General features: G+C 44.0%; 2 pseudogenes; one reads left to right on the forward strand and one right to left on the reverse strand.

The window, feature by feature from the left end:
- Positions 1-255: 255 nt before the first annotated feature.
- LOC129147681 (zinc finger protein 615-like) lies at positions 256-8,485 on the forward strand (annotated as a pseudogene).
- A 1,440-nt stretch (positions 8,486-9,925) lies between these two features.
- LOC129147686 (60S ribosomal protein L36-like) lies at positions 9,926-10,240 on the reverse strand (annotated as a pseudogene).
- Between the last annotated feature and the right edge of the window lie 2,090 nt (positions 10,241-12,330).

Here is a 12,330-nt window from a genome sequence, read left to right on the forward strand (position 1 = left end):
CTTCTAAGTCAGGGGTGGGGAACTTTTTTTTTTTTTTTTTGCTGAGGGCCTTTGAATATTTATAACATCATTCGGGGGCCATACAAAATTGTGAACTTAAAAATTAGCCTGCTATATTTGGTCACACATTAACTTAACTCACCCCTAATGCCTTGCAAGGCCAGACTAAATGATTTCTTGAGCCTTCTATGGCTGGAGGGCCGGCCAGTCTCCACCCCTGCTTTAGATTTTAAAGGACATCACCCTTTAAACAGCATGGAGTTGTCACAGGAACCCCTGACATTTAACAATGTGGCCATGGACTTCACCTGGGAGGAGTGGCAGCTCCTGGGCCACAGCAGAAGGACCTGTACAGGGACATGATGGTGGAGAACTCCCGCCACCTGGTGTCAGTGGGTGAGGACAGCTCCCCCGTGTCACTCAGCGGGTGCCCTGTTTTTCCTTCTCAGCTGCTTAACTTCAGAAGAACTCCAGTTCTCTGAGATGGTGGGATCTCAGGTCCTTCTCTTGCCACAAACAGGAGGGCATAATGTCCCCTCTCCTGAGAGAAAAGTCCTTGTGTTACAGATGGGAAACCTGCTCATTCCCTGAAACGTACCATTCTCCCTTATCTATTCTTTTTTGTTAACCCTAACCCGATGATATTTTTTAGAGAGAGTGGCAAGGAGGGGAAAAGACACAGGGAGAGAGAAACATCGATGTGAAAGAAACATCGATTGGTTGCCTCCTGCACATGCCCTGATTGGACCAGGTATGGAGCTTACAACCCAGGGACATGCCCTTGACTAGAATTGAACCTGAGACCCTTCTAGCCACTGAGACAAACCAGCCAGGGCTCATTCTCCCTTCTTGACAGACGCCAGCCCAATATAATATGTCTAAGTCTCTGTCATTGTTCCCAAGCAAGGTATCAAGCCAGCAAACCCGACGCACTCTCCAAGCTGGAACGCGGGGAAGAACCGTGGACTGTACAGCGTGGACGCCACTGTCTAGTCTCTCCAGGTGAGGGGGGGTGAGAGCCAGCAAGGCGGGCGGCTTGGGAGTCACATTCTAGTCAGAGGCGGCGTCAGAGCTGTGACAGTGAATGAGGAAACTCAAACCACCCTCCACGAATGAGAACCCTTTTTCCTTGTAGAAGTTTCAGGGAAAACATACCCTTTTTTTATCTGATAAAAAAGCTTATTTTATCCACCTCGTGTTTTTGTTTGCATAGTTTTCTTCCTCCTGGGATTCTCAGATCTTCCTCCTTTTTTTAAAAAAAAAAATATTTCTTTATTGATTTCAGAGAGGAAGGGAGAAGGAGAGAGAGATATAGAAACATCAATGATGAGAGAGAATCATCCATCAGCTGCCTCCTGCACGCCCCCTACTGGGGACCGAGCCCGCAACCCAGGCATGTGCCCTTGGCCGGAATCGAACCTGGGACCCTTCAGTCCGCAGGCTGACGCTCTATCCACTGAGCCATGCCGGCTAGGGCATCTTCCTCCTTTTTAACCACAGTCACAGTGTCTGCCTGTGTTAGCACCTCTCTTGCTATGAAATCCCACTTTCCAGGCCTCTCCGGAAAGATGGAACTTTGAATTCATTGTTTTTTTCTTGCTACTGGGCCTTCATGGCCGGGATGGAAATAGTGATTTCCCTCCGTAACATCCAATCCACCTTGGACGCTGTGTCCCCGTGGTAACCTGCTTTTTCACGACACATTCATGTCCTTCTTCACTCCTCTGCCTCCAAGGTTCTTAATTTTCAGTTCTCCTCACTCTTAAAATTTCCTCTGTTCTCATGAGTTAACCTCTTTCTGTTCTGTGACGTGGACTCCCAAATCGACTTCTCCCTCATTATTGTCTAATGTACACTTTCTTTTTAAGTATTTTACTCATCATCATGGAGGCTGGTCTCTGATTTCCCATTTTGTGAGAGACCAGGAATCATCTTCCCTTTATTCGCTTTTTTCTTTTATAATTTTTTTTATTGTTGTTGTTAATCCTCACCTGAGGATATTTTTCCATTCGTTTTTAGAGAGAGAGGAAGGGAGGCGGAGAAAGAGAGAGAAACATCGATGTCAGAGAGACACATCAATTGGTTGATGGGAAGTTCAAAGAGTTGAATCTGGAATGTGTTTGTGGAACTTCTAGGAAATTTGTCTGCATAGCCTGTAATGAGCAAGAGGGAAAATGACTGGGAGTAAGGAAATGGGGCGGCAGCTGGAAGTTCCAGGATATTGGTCACACGTTGCCTGGGGAGGCCATTGAAGACCTTGCTTTCATTCCTAATGAGTTGAGAAACCAGTGGGGACTTTTGGTAGACGAGTGGCATAATTTAACTAATTCTTAAAGTGGACCGCTTTGCCTGTGGTGTAGAAGGGAGGCATTCTCAGGGAGAGGAGTGTACTGTTATACTTATGGTTACAATTTCTGATGGTAAAGCAATAGAGATCAAAATGACCAAAGATAAAAGGTGCATAGGAAATAATTCAGGAGTCACATGAAAAGTGCTAAATTGCCTGACCTAATCAGGTGAGCCTTTAAAAGTGTCTAGAGTTAAGAGACAAGAAGCAGAAATAGCAGAGGTGCTGTCCTATTAGCTTTAAAACAAACTGTCATGTTGTGGAGAGGGTCAGCTATCAGGAAACAGCAAGCAGACTTAGGCAGCTAAGGGCCTCAGTCCTACAACCACAGGAACTGAATTCCGCCAACAGCCAGTGAGCATGGAAGAGGTCCCCAGGTCCAGGTGAGATCACTGCCCTGGCTGACATCTTCATGCACTTTTTTTTTTTTTTAAACAAGAGAGAGAAATGAAGCATCAACTTGTTGTCCCACCCACTTATGTATTCATTGGTTGCTTCTTGTGTGTGTTTTGACCAGGGATCACATCCACAAACTTGTAATCAAGAGGACACTCTAACCAACTGTGCTGCCTGTCCAGGCCTTTACCCAGCCTTGTGTCCCTGAGAAATGGCTCCAGATAGGCTATGCTTGGACCCCTGTCCCATGGAAACAGATAATAATTGTATATTGTGTTTTTAACAATTGTTGAATTCTGCCAGCAATGATGTTTGGCAACAAGTGTGAAGGATTGTCAACCAGGGAAGCTGACCCAGCTGAAGTCAAGGGGATTACATGTTGTCCAAAGACTCAGACACACAAAAATATGCACTCCCCATAAATCACATTGCTCACAGGAACTATCTGGAATGGCCTAAGACCTCTGTCATAAAAAGATACTTATATCAGGCAGGATATTCCAGGGAATCTGAGGTTATCTTCCAGTAATCAGTCAGGGACAGTCCTTCCTTTGGAATGTGCAAGGATGGTGTGACTCAGGCCTGCTGAGTTAACACTTTACTGCATGTCATCCATCCCTCTGTATGGAGGAACATAGGACAGTATGTCCCAGCCAGACCATTAGTTGGGGTTTTAATTATAGAAGTTTTTGTCTAAGTTGGAGATTCTTGCTGTGGGAGAGTTAAGTTGTGTGCAGAATGAAGAAGAATGGCAAGTTTCTGGACGATGATAACTCTCAATAGTCTGTTATGCTTATCCAGAAACCAGATTCTTGGGATCCACATCCTTACTCACCGTGTATTTGTCTGTACACCTGGGTCTGCAGATATGCACCTGATCACATAGCCAATGTTTGTTTGCTTCTCTTCCGAGGGCTCACTGAATTCCAAAACATTACCTGTGCTTCCACCTTTTATTCTACATGTTTTTTAAAACACAGTTTCATTTAGGACTCTTTCTTTGAAGAATTTGTATATGTTGATGGGATCCACATTGCTATTTTCAGATAAGACCTTTTTAAAAACATATATGCAGCCCTGGCTGGTTTGGCTCAGTGGATAGAGCGTTGGCCTGCGGACTGAAGGGTCCCAGGTTCAATTCCGGTCAAGGGCATGTACCTTGGTTGCGGGCACATCTCCAGTAAGGGGTGTTGCAGGAGGCAGCTAATCAATGTTTCCCTCTCATTGATGTTTCTAACTCTCTATCCATCTCCCTTCCTCTCCGTAAAAAAATCAATAAAATATAAATTTTAATTGAAAAAAATATATGCAACCATTGTCTTCATGCTTGTACTTGGAATTGTAATAATCACCTTAAACTTTGTTTCACAACAAAATCTAGCTTTTCCCCTCATTCTGGACTTTAAAAATATTCCTTGTGGAATACTATGCTGCCATAAAAAAGAAGGAATTCCTACCATTTGCAGCAACCTGGATGGGATTGGAGAACATCATGGTAAGTGAAATAAGCCAGTCCATGAAAGAAAAATACCACATGATCTCACTCATCTATGGATAATAAAGAAAATTATAAGCTGTTGAACAAAAAGATAGATACAGAGACAGTAAAGCATCAAACAGAAGGTCAAATTACAGCGGGAAGGTTAGGGAGAGGTGGGGGAGATAAGAGATCAACCGAAGGAGGATTACATGTTGTCCAAAGACTCAGACACACAAAAATATGCACTCCCCATAAATCACATTGCTCACAGGAACTATCTGGAATGGCCTAAGACCTCTGCCATAAAAAGATACTTATATCAGGCAGGATATTCCAGGGAATCTGAGGTTATCTTCCAGTAATCAGTCAGGGACAGTCCTCATTTTGTGTGTCTGAGTCTTTGGACAACATGTAATCCCCTTATGCATGCATATAAGCATAACCAATGGACACAAAACTCTGGGGGGGTGAGGGCATGTATGGGAGTGGGGTATGTGGGGGGGAGGCAATGGTAAGATATGTACACATATAATACCTTAATAAAAAAATGAAAAAAAAATATTCCTTGTTTCTTTGGGAGGCATTCCACCTACCTAGTCAATCAAGCCACATGATTCCTGGAGGAATGTTTTAAGTCCTCACTTTCTTTTTTTTTTAAAATATATTTTATTGTTTTTTTACAGAGAGGAAGGGAGAAGGATAGAGAGCCAGAAACATCGATGAGAGAGAAACATTAATCAGCTGCCTCCCGCACACCCCCTACTGGGGATGTGCCCGCAACCGAGGTACATGCCCTTGACTGGAATCGAACCTGGGACCTTTCAGTCCGCAGACCGATGCTCTATCCACTGAGCCAAACCGGTTAGGGTAAGTCCTCACTTTCTTTACCTCTTCTTCCTTCTCCCATTGAACCAATCGGTGAACCTTGTTTTTTATTTGTTTGTTTGTTTATTATTTTTAAAAATATATTTTTATTGATTTCAGAGAAGAAGGGAGAGGAAAAGAGATAGAGAAACATCAATGATGAGAGAGAATCATGGATCAATTGCCTCCTGCATGTCCCTTACTGGGGATGAGCCCTTGACTGGAATCAAACCCGGGACCCTTCAGTCTACAGGCCAATGCTCTATCCACTGAGCTAATCCAGCTAAGGTATTGTCTTCTCTTTAAATACACAGTAGGCAAAAGTAGGTATACAGTGGTGACTAAGCGAAACACAGTGTTTATTCTTATTATTTATAGACTATTGTTTCATTTCACATATGAACAGCTGTAAACCTTCTTTTGCTGCACCCTGTAAATCCTGATTTTGTCCACATCTCCCATCTCCATTGTTCCTTTCAGCATGTCACACAGGCTGTGGTTGCCTTTGTTACTTTGCTTCATGTGTCTATACATAGAATTATTCAACCTGGGTTTCCTACAAAGTTAACTCAATTCTGACACTCTCTACCTAGAAATAGGGTCAGACGCTACAAGTTACAAATTCAGTGCCATAAGACAAGTCCCACTTCAGTGTCAGTGGCAAGTCCATCTGGCTATAAATTGGAGGTTGTCATGAGTCCCCTCCTTGGATTAAGGTAATTTGCTAGAGCAGCTCACAGAACTCTGAGAAATACTTATGTTTAGTGGTTTTGTTTTGTTTTTATAAAAGATACAGATGAATAGGTACATGGGACAAGGTCTGAAGTATTTCTAAATACTGGAGGTTCTGTCTTTATTGAACTAAGGTAAACCAACCACCCAGTGGGCACAAGGATGTATTCACTAACCCAGAAACTCATCAGAACTAGTTAAGAGTTTTCATAGTCTGACCGGTTTGGCTCAGTGGATAGAGCGTCGGCCTGCGGACTCAAGGGTCCCAGGTTCGATTCCGGTCAAGGGCATGTACCTTAGTTGCGGGCACATCCCCAGTAGGGGGTGTGCAGGATGCGGCTGATCGATGATGTTTCTCTCTCATCGATGTTTCTAGCTCTCTATCCCTCTCCCTTCCTCTCTGAAAAATCAATAAAACATAAAAAAAAAAAAAAAGAGTTTTCATAGAGCCTTAATCTCTAGGCCTTTTCTCCTTTCTAAGAGGTCAGTTAGTGGGGCTGAAAGTCCGACCATTAAATCATTTGGGCTTTCTAGTGACTAACTCTATCCTGAGAGTATATAGGAGCCCTGTGCTCTCATCTCATTAGCATAAACTCAGCTGTTTTTTATGCAGAACAAAACATACTTCTGTCACTCAGGAAACTGCAGTGGTTTCACAACCTCAGTGTCAACAACTATGCATGAAGACCAAATATATTTCTTATTTGACATCATATAGGATTGTCACTAAATAGTTACTTTTCATGACGGCTTTTTACAAAACAGTTTTATTTCAAGCAAGGATTGTGAGAGATTACAGAGTGATTGCCTGTTCTCTTCTGTCCTAGAACTCAGGAAGGTTGATGATCTGCAGCATCACTTGCAAATCTTCAGAAGAGAGTGGACCGAGGGAAGAGAGTGGACCGAGGCTTGAACATGGTATATTAGCAGATGTTGTTAATCAGTGTGGAGATCATGCTCTATTCAAGCAAAATCACAATGGTATGTTTGAGATAAGTGAAAAACCTTTAAAATCAAATGAAAAATTTGAAAACCAAAACAGAAGCTGTAACTTAAAGAAGTCTGTGGAGTTTAGGGAGATGGAATATGTATTCTTCATGCTAACCGTGAACAATTTTACACTGAAATCATGCTGCCTGTTAGTACCAAACTCATTAATAATCAATCCCAGGTCATTCAGCCACAGAAAACTCACAATGTAGAGAAAGCCCAGGAGTGCGTTGGAAGTGGGAAAGCCTTTATGAAGATGTCTCAGCTCACTGATCATCAGAGAGTTCATACTAGACAGAAATTTTATGGGTGCAATCTCTGTGGGAAAGCCTTCACCAGAAAATCCAGGCTCACTAAACATCAGAGAATACACACGGGACTCAAACAGTATGAATGCACTGAATGCGACAAAACCTTCCTCAGGACATCCCGGTTCAACAGTCATCAGCAAATGCACATAAAGAGAAACCTTTTATGTGTAGTGAATGTGGAAAAGCATTCATCCAAAGTCTCGGCTCATTTATCATCACCGGACTCACACGGGAGAGAAACCCCATGGATGCAGCCTACGTGGGAAGACCTTCTCTACAAAGTTTAGTCTCACTACCCTACCCATCAGAAAACTCATTCAGGAGAGAAACCTTATACATGTCCTGACTGTGGAAAAGGCTTTATTGAGAAGAGTCGTCTTATTGCACATCAGCGAGCTCATATAGGAGAGAAACCCTATGTTTGCAATCTATGTGGCAAAACCTTCTCTACAAAGCTTAATCTCACTACGCATCAGATGACTCACACAGGAGAAAAGCCTTTCTTATGCAGTGAATGTGGGAAACGCTTCTCAACGAAGCACTGTCTTATTGGACTTCAGCGAACGCATACTGGAGGGAAACCTGTGTATGTGTTGTGTGTGAAAAAGGCTTCCCCATGAAGCGTGATCTCACTGTACATCAGCGAACTCATACTTCAGATAAACCATATATGTGCAATGAATGTGGCAAGGGCTTTATTGTGAAGAGTCGTCTGATTGTACATCAGCGAATGCACACGGGAGAGAAACCCTACGTATGCAGTGAATGTGGGAAAGGATTCCCAGTGAAAATGCAGCTGATTGTACATCAACGAACTGATACGGGAGAGAGACCTTATGTGTGTAGCGTATGCTGGAAAGGTTTCACAGCGAAGTGTAATCTCATTAGACATCAGCTGAAACTACAGGAGAGAAGCCCTATGTATGTAATTTGTGTGGAAAAGGCTTCACCATGAAGACTGACCTCACTTTACATCAGCAAACTCATACTTAAGAGAAGCTATGTGCAATGAATGTATGAAAGGCTGCATTATGAAAAAATATTCATGTATATATGAGCAAAACTCACGCTACAGAGAATCCTTACACATGCAATAATTGTGGTGAAGGCTTCAGGAGGAAGACATGCCTTGTACAACATCAGAGGTTTCACTGAGGAAACACTTCCTTTGCATGTACTGAATGTGGAAAATTCTCCTTTAGCAGCAATGATCTCATCCATCAGAGAATTCACATGGGAGAGAAATCCTATGAATGTAACGAATGTGGTAAAACTTTCACTACAAACTCAGGATTCTATGTTCATCAAAGAAAACAGACAGTCGGGAGGCCCTAAGAGTGTAGCAATTGTGGGACAGCTTTTTAAAAATATATATTTTATTGATTTTTACAGAGAGGAAGGGAGAGGGATAGAGAGTTAGAAACATCAATGAGAGAGAAACCTCGATCAGCTGCCTCCTGCACCACCCGCCCCCCCGCCCCCGGCATTGGGGAGGTGCCCACAACCAAGATACATGCCCTTGACCGGAATGGAACCTGGGACCCTTCAGTCTGCAGGTCGATGCTCTATCCACTGGGCCAAACCAGTTAGGGCTACCTTTTCTTTTAAATATGTTTTTATTGATTACAGAGAGAGGAAGAGGGAGATAGAAACACCAATGGTTAGAGAGAATCATTGATTGGCTGCCTCCTGCACACCCCATACTGAGGATCCAGCCTGAAACCTGGGCATATGCCCTGACCGGAAATCGAATTGTGACCTGGTTCATGGATTGAAGCTCAACCACTGTGCCACACAGGCCCTTTTCATAGTCACATCCTTGCCCTAATCCTAGTTTTTGGCATCACAGTTCTCTTTGTACCTATAATTTTTATCATTTGTGGAATATTAGAAAAATTGAGTCATTCAGCATGTATCCTTTTGAGATAGGCTATTTGACCATGTGAGATACAGACAATACAGACTGATCTCTGTCTCCGGTTCTTGGTACAAAGCACCTGGTACTCTTGTAAATTTCTAAGTGATAACAGGTAATACGGTTTAGAAATAGAGTTCGTGATCAATAATGCCTATTGAGGAAGGATCCTTAACCCTTCCATTAGGAGGATATGTAGAGATCTTCTAGGTGGGTGAACACATCCGAGTATGGGGAGGGTGCTGCACCCCAACTTCATGGGAACAGATGCTCCTGTGCCTGGGCCTCTCCCAGACCTTACACAAAGCATATCTATTTGCCTGTCCATCTGTAACCTCATGATGAACGTTTAGATGTGCATTTGTTACCACTGTATCTTTGGTGAAATGTCTGCCTAAGCCCTGACCAGTTTGGCTCAGTGGATAGAGAGTCGGCCTGCGGACTGAAAGGTCCCAGGTTCGATTCCAGTCAAGGGCATGTACCTTGGTTGCGGGCACATCCCCAGTAGGAGGTGTGCAGGAGGCAGCTGATCTGTGTTTCCCTCTCATCGATGTTTCTAACTCTCTATCCTTCTCCCTTCCTCTCTGTAAAAAATCAATAAAATATACTTAAAAAAAAAAATGTCTGCCTAATCTATGGATGCTAGCGTTTTTTTTTATCAAAGGGACAGGGAAACAACAAAGATGTATGTTGGAATTTCATTCATTTTGTGCCTTTTTTTCTTCCCTTTATGCAATAAATTTTCTTTATATTGGGATAGTTAGTTCTAATATTTTTTCAATTTTTCATGCTCTGCCCAATGTAATGAACACTTTCTTTTTTTTTTTTTGTAATCCTCAGCCTATGATTATTTTTTCTGAACAGCTTTTATTATACACACGGGGTGGGGCTCAGTCCTTCTTAGCTGCTGCCTTTCTCGTGGCTGCAAGGACATTGCTCAGCTCCTCTCCCTTCCTCTTGGCACGGATGTGTGTCCCCACACTTTTCTTGATGCATTTCAGGGCCCTCTTGTCCTTAGAGACCTTGACACTCCTGTGGCATGACACTCCTAGGGGGAGAGCCACACACTTCTTGGATCATGTCCCGTATGAACTTGGTGTCCAGGTGAGGTGCCCAGTGAGGCGGCTGTGCCTTCGCTTGCTCGTGTTCTTGGTGACCTTGTGGCCCTTGTGGAGACACAAGGCCATGGGGTAGCATAAAGCCATGGCTGTTGCTCCTCAATGGCTGCCGTGGCAGGAGGCAGCCAATGATTTTTTTCCCATTGATTTTTTAAAGTATATTTTTATTGATTTTAGAGAGGAAGGGAGGGAGAGAGAGAGATAGAAACATCGATGATGAGAGAGTCATTGACCAGCTCCTCCTACATGCCTCACACTGGGATTGAGCCCGCAACCTGGGCATGTGCTCTGACCTGGAAACGAACCGTGACCTCCTGGTTCATAGGTCGATGCTCAGCCATACCAGTTGGGCTTCCATTGATTTTTTTTTTTTGAAAGACTGGAAGGGAGAGAGGGAGGGAAAGAGAGAGAGATGTGAGAATGATACATCGATCGGTTGCCTCCCAAAGGCATTCTGAATGGGGATGGAAATCCAATCTGCAAGCTGGGTATGTGCTCTTGACCAGGAATCAAACCCACCACCTTTTTAAAATATATATATTTTTTTTATTGATTTTTTTTTTTTTTTTTTTTTTTTACAGAGAGGAAGGGAGAGGGGTAGAGAGCTAGAAATGTCAATGAAAGAGAAACATCGATCAGCTGCCTCCCTGCACACCCCCTACTGGGGATGTACCTGCAACCAAGGTACATGCCCCTGACCGGAATCAAACCCAGGACCCTTCAGTCCGCAGGCCAACGCTCTATTCACTGAGCCAAACCAGTTAGGGCAAACCCACCACCTTTTGCTGCACAAGTTAATGCTCTAACCTCTGAGGCGTAACAGCCAGGGCTGTAATGCACACTTTTAATTTTTACCCGATTAACATGCCCCATAGTTGTCAGAAGTACAGTCATTTAGTCATATAACAAGCCCTTGCTTTGTAGTGTTCTCCCATTTTCCTGGTCTCCTATATTAGTGGTTCTTAGTTTGGCACAGGATTCTCAGCAGGGGCAGATGGCACGCAGATGAGCAGGGCTTTGAGCCCCAAAGCCCAGGGCACAAGGAAATAGGAGGGCAGTGATCAGACTCCCCACGCCCTGGGTCAGACACCCTGGATTTGAATCCCAGATTTCTGAACTTCATTGGGACTCACAGATCAATAACCCTTCCCTCAAATCCGGGCCTCACTTTCTTCCTCTGCAACACGGGGTAAGGTATGTCTTTATCCCTGAGCTGTCGGAAGAGGTCAAGACTTAAGGTGTCCATTCCCAGTGCGACATCTATGCCTGCCGCCTGCCCGGACTGAACAACTCCAGCACCTGCCCGCAGAGACATTTAGGTACTTTTATTCCCCTAAATCCCAACAAGGCCCTGTGTTTTGGGGTGCCTTTGAGAAAGGAGTGAGGATGTTGAGAACCCGCCGACCCATCACTACAGCCCCCTGAATCCTGAATCTCAGTGGGCGGAATGTGACATGTAGGTGATAATGGTTCTTTTTTTTTCTTTCATTTTTTTTTCATTTTATTAGTCTATTTCTTGCATTCTGATTATTACCAGGGTCAAAACCTAGGCCGCCTGGCTTCTCTCTCAGACCAATTCTCTCAGGAACCCACCCCTGGAGGAGGAAACCAGTGGCTTCAGTCCAGAAGCTTCCTTGAGTCCGCAGGGGCAGCGTCCCCAGCCCTTCCCAGGTCGCTTGCCCACCACCCTGGGAGTTTTGTTTCTGGGTTGTTCTGGCCACAGGGGCTAAGCCCTTGGACCCTTCGTTGTTTTCTCCTACCCCCGTGGTCGGCAAACTGCGGCTCTCGAGCCACATGCGGCTCTCTGGCCCCTTGAGTGTGGCTCTTCCACAAAATACCACAGGCCTGGGCGAGTCTATTTTGAAGAAGTGGCATTAAAAGTTTCAGTTTAAAAAATTTGGCTCTCAAAAGAAATTTCAATCGTTGTACTGTTGATATTTTGCTCTGTTCACTAATGAGTTTGCCAACCACTGTCCTATTCCATCCAGCTTGCTGATTATTCTTTATTTTTTAAAATATATTTCATTGATTTTTTTTACAGAGAGGAAGGGAGAGGGATAGAGAGTTAGAAACATCGATGAGAGAGAAACATCGATCAGCTGCCTCCTGCACACCCCCCACTGGGGATGTGCCAGCAACCAAGGTACATGCCCTTGACCGGAATCGAACCTGGGACC

This window comes from Eptesicus fuscus, chromosome 21 (genome assembly GCF_027574615.1).
Source record: "Eptesicus fuscus isolate TK198812 chromosome 21, DD_ASM_mEF_20220401, whole genome shotgun sequence".
NCBI lineage: Eukaryota > Metazoa > Chordata > Mammalia > Chiroptera > Vespertilionidae > Eptesicus > Eptesicus fuscus.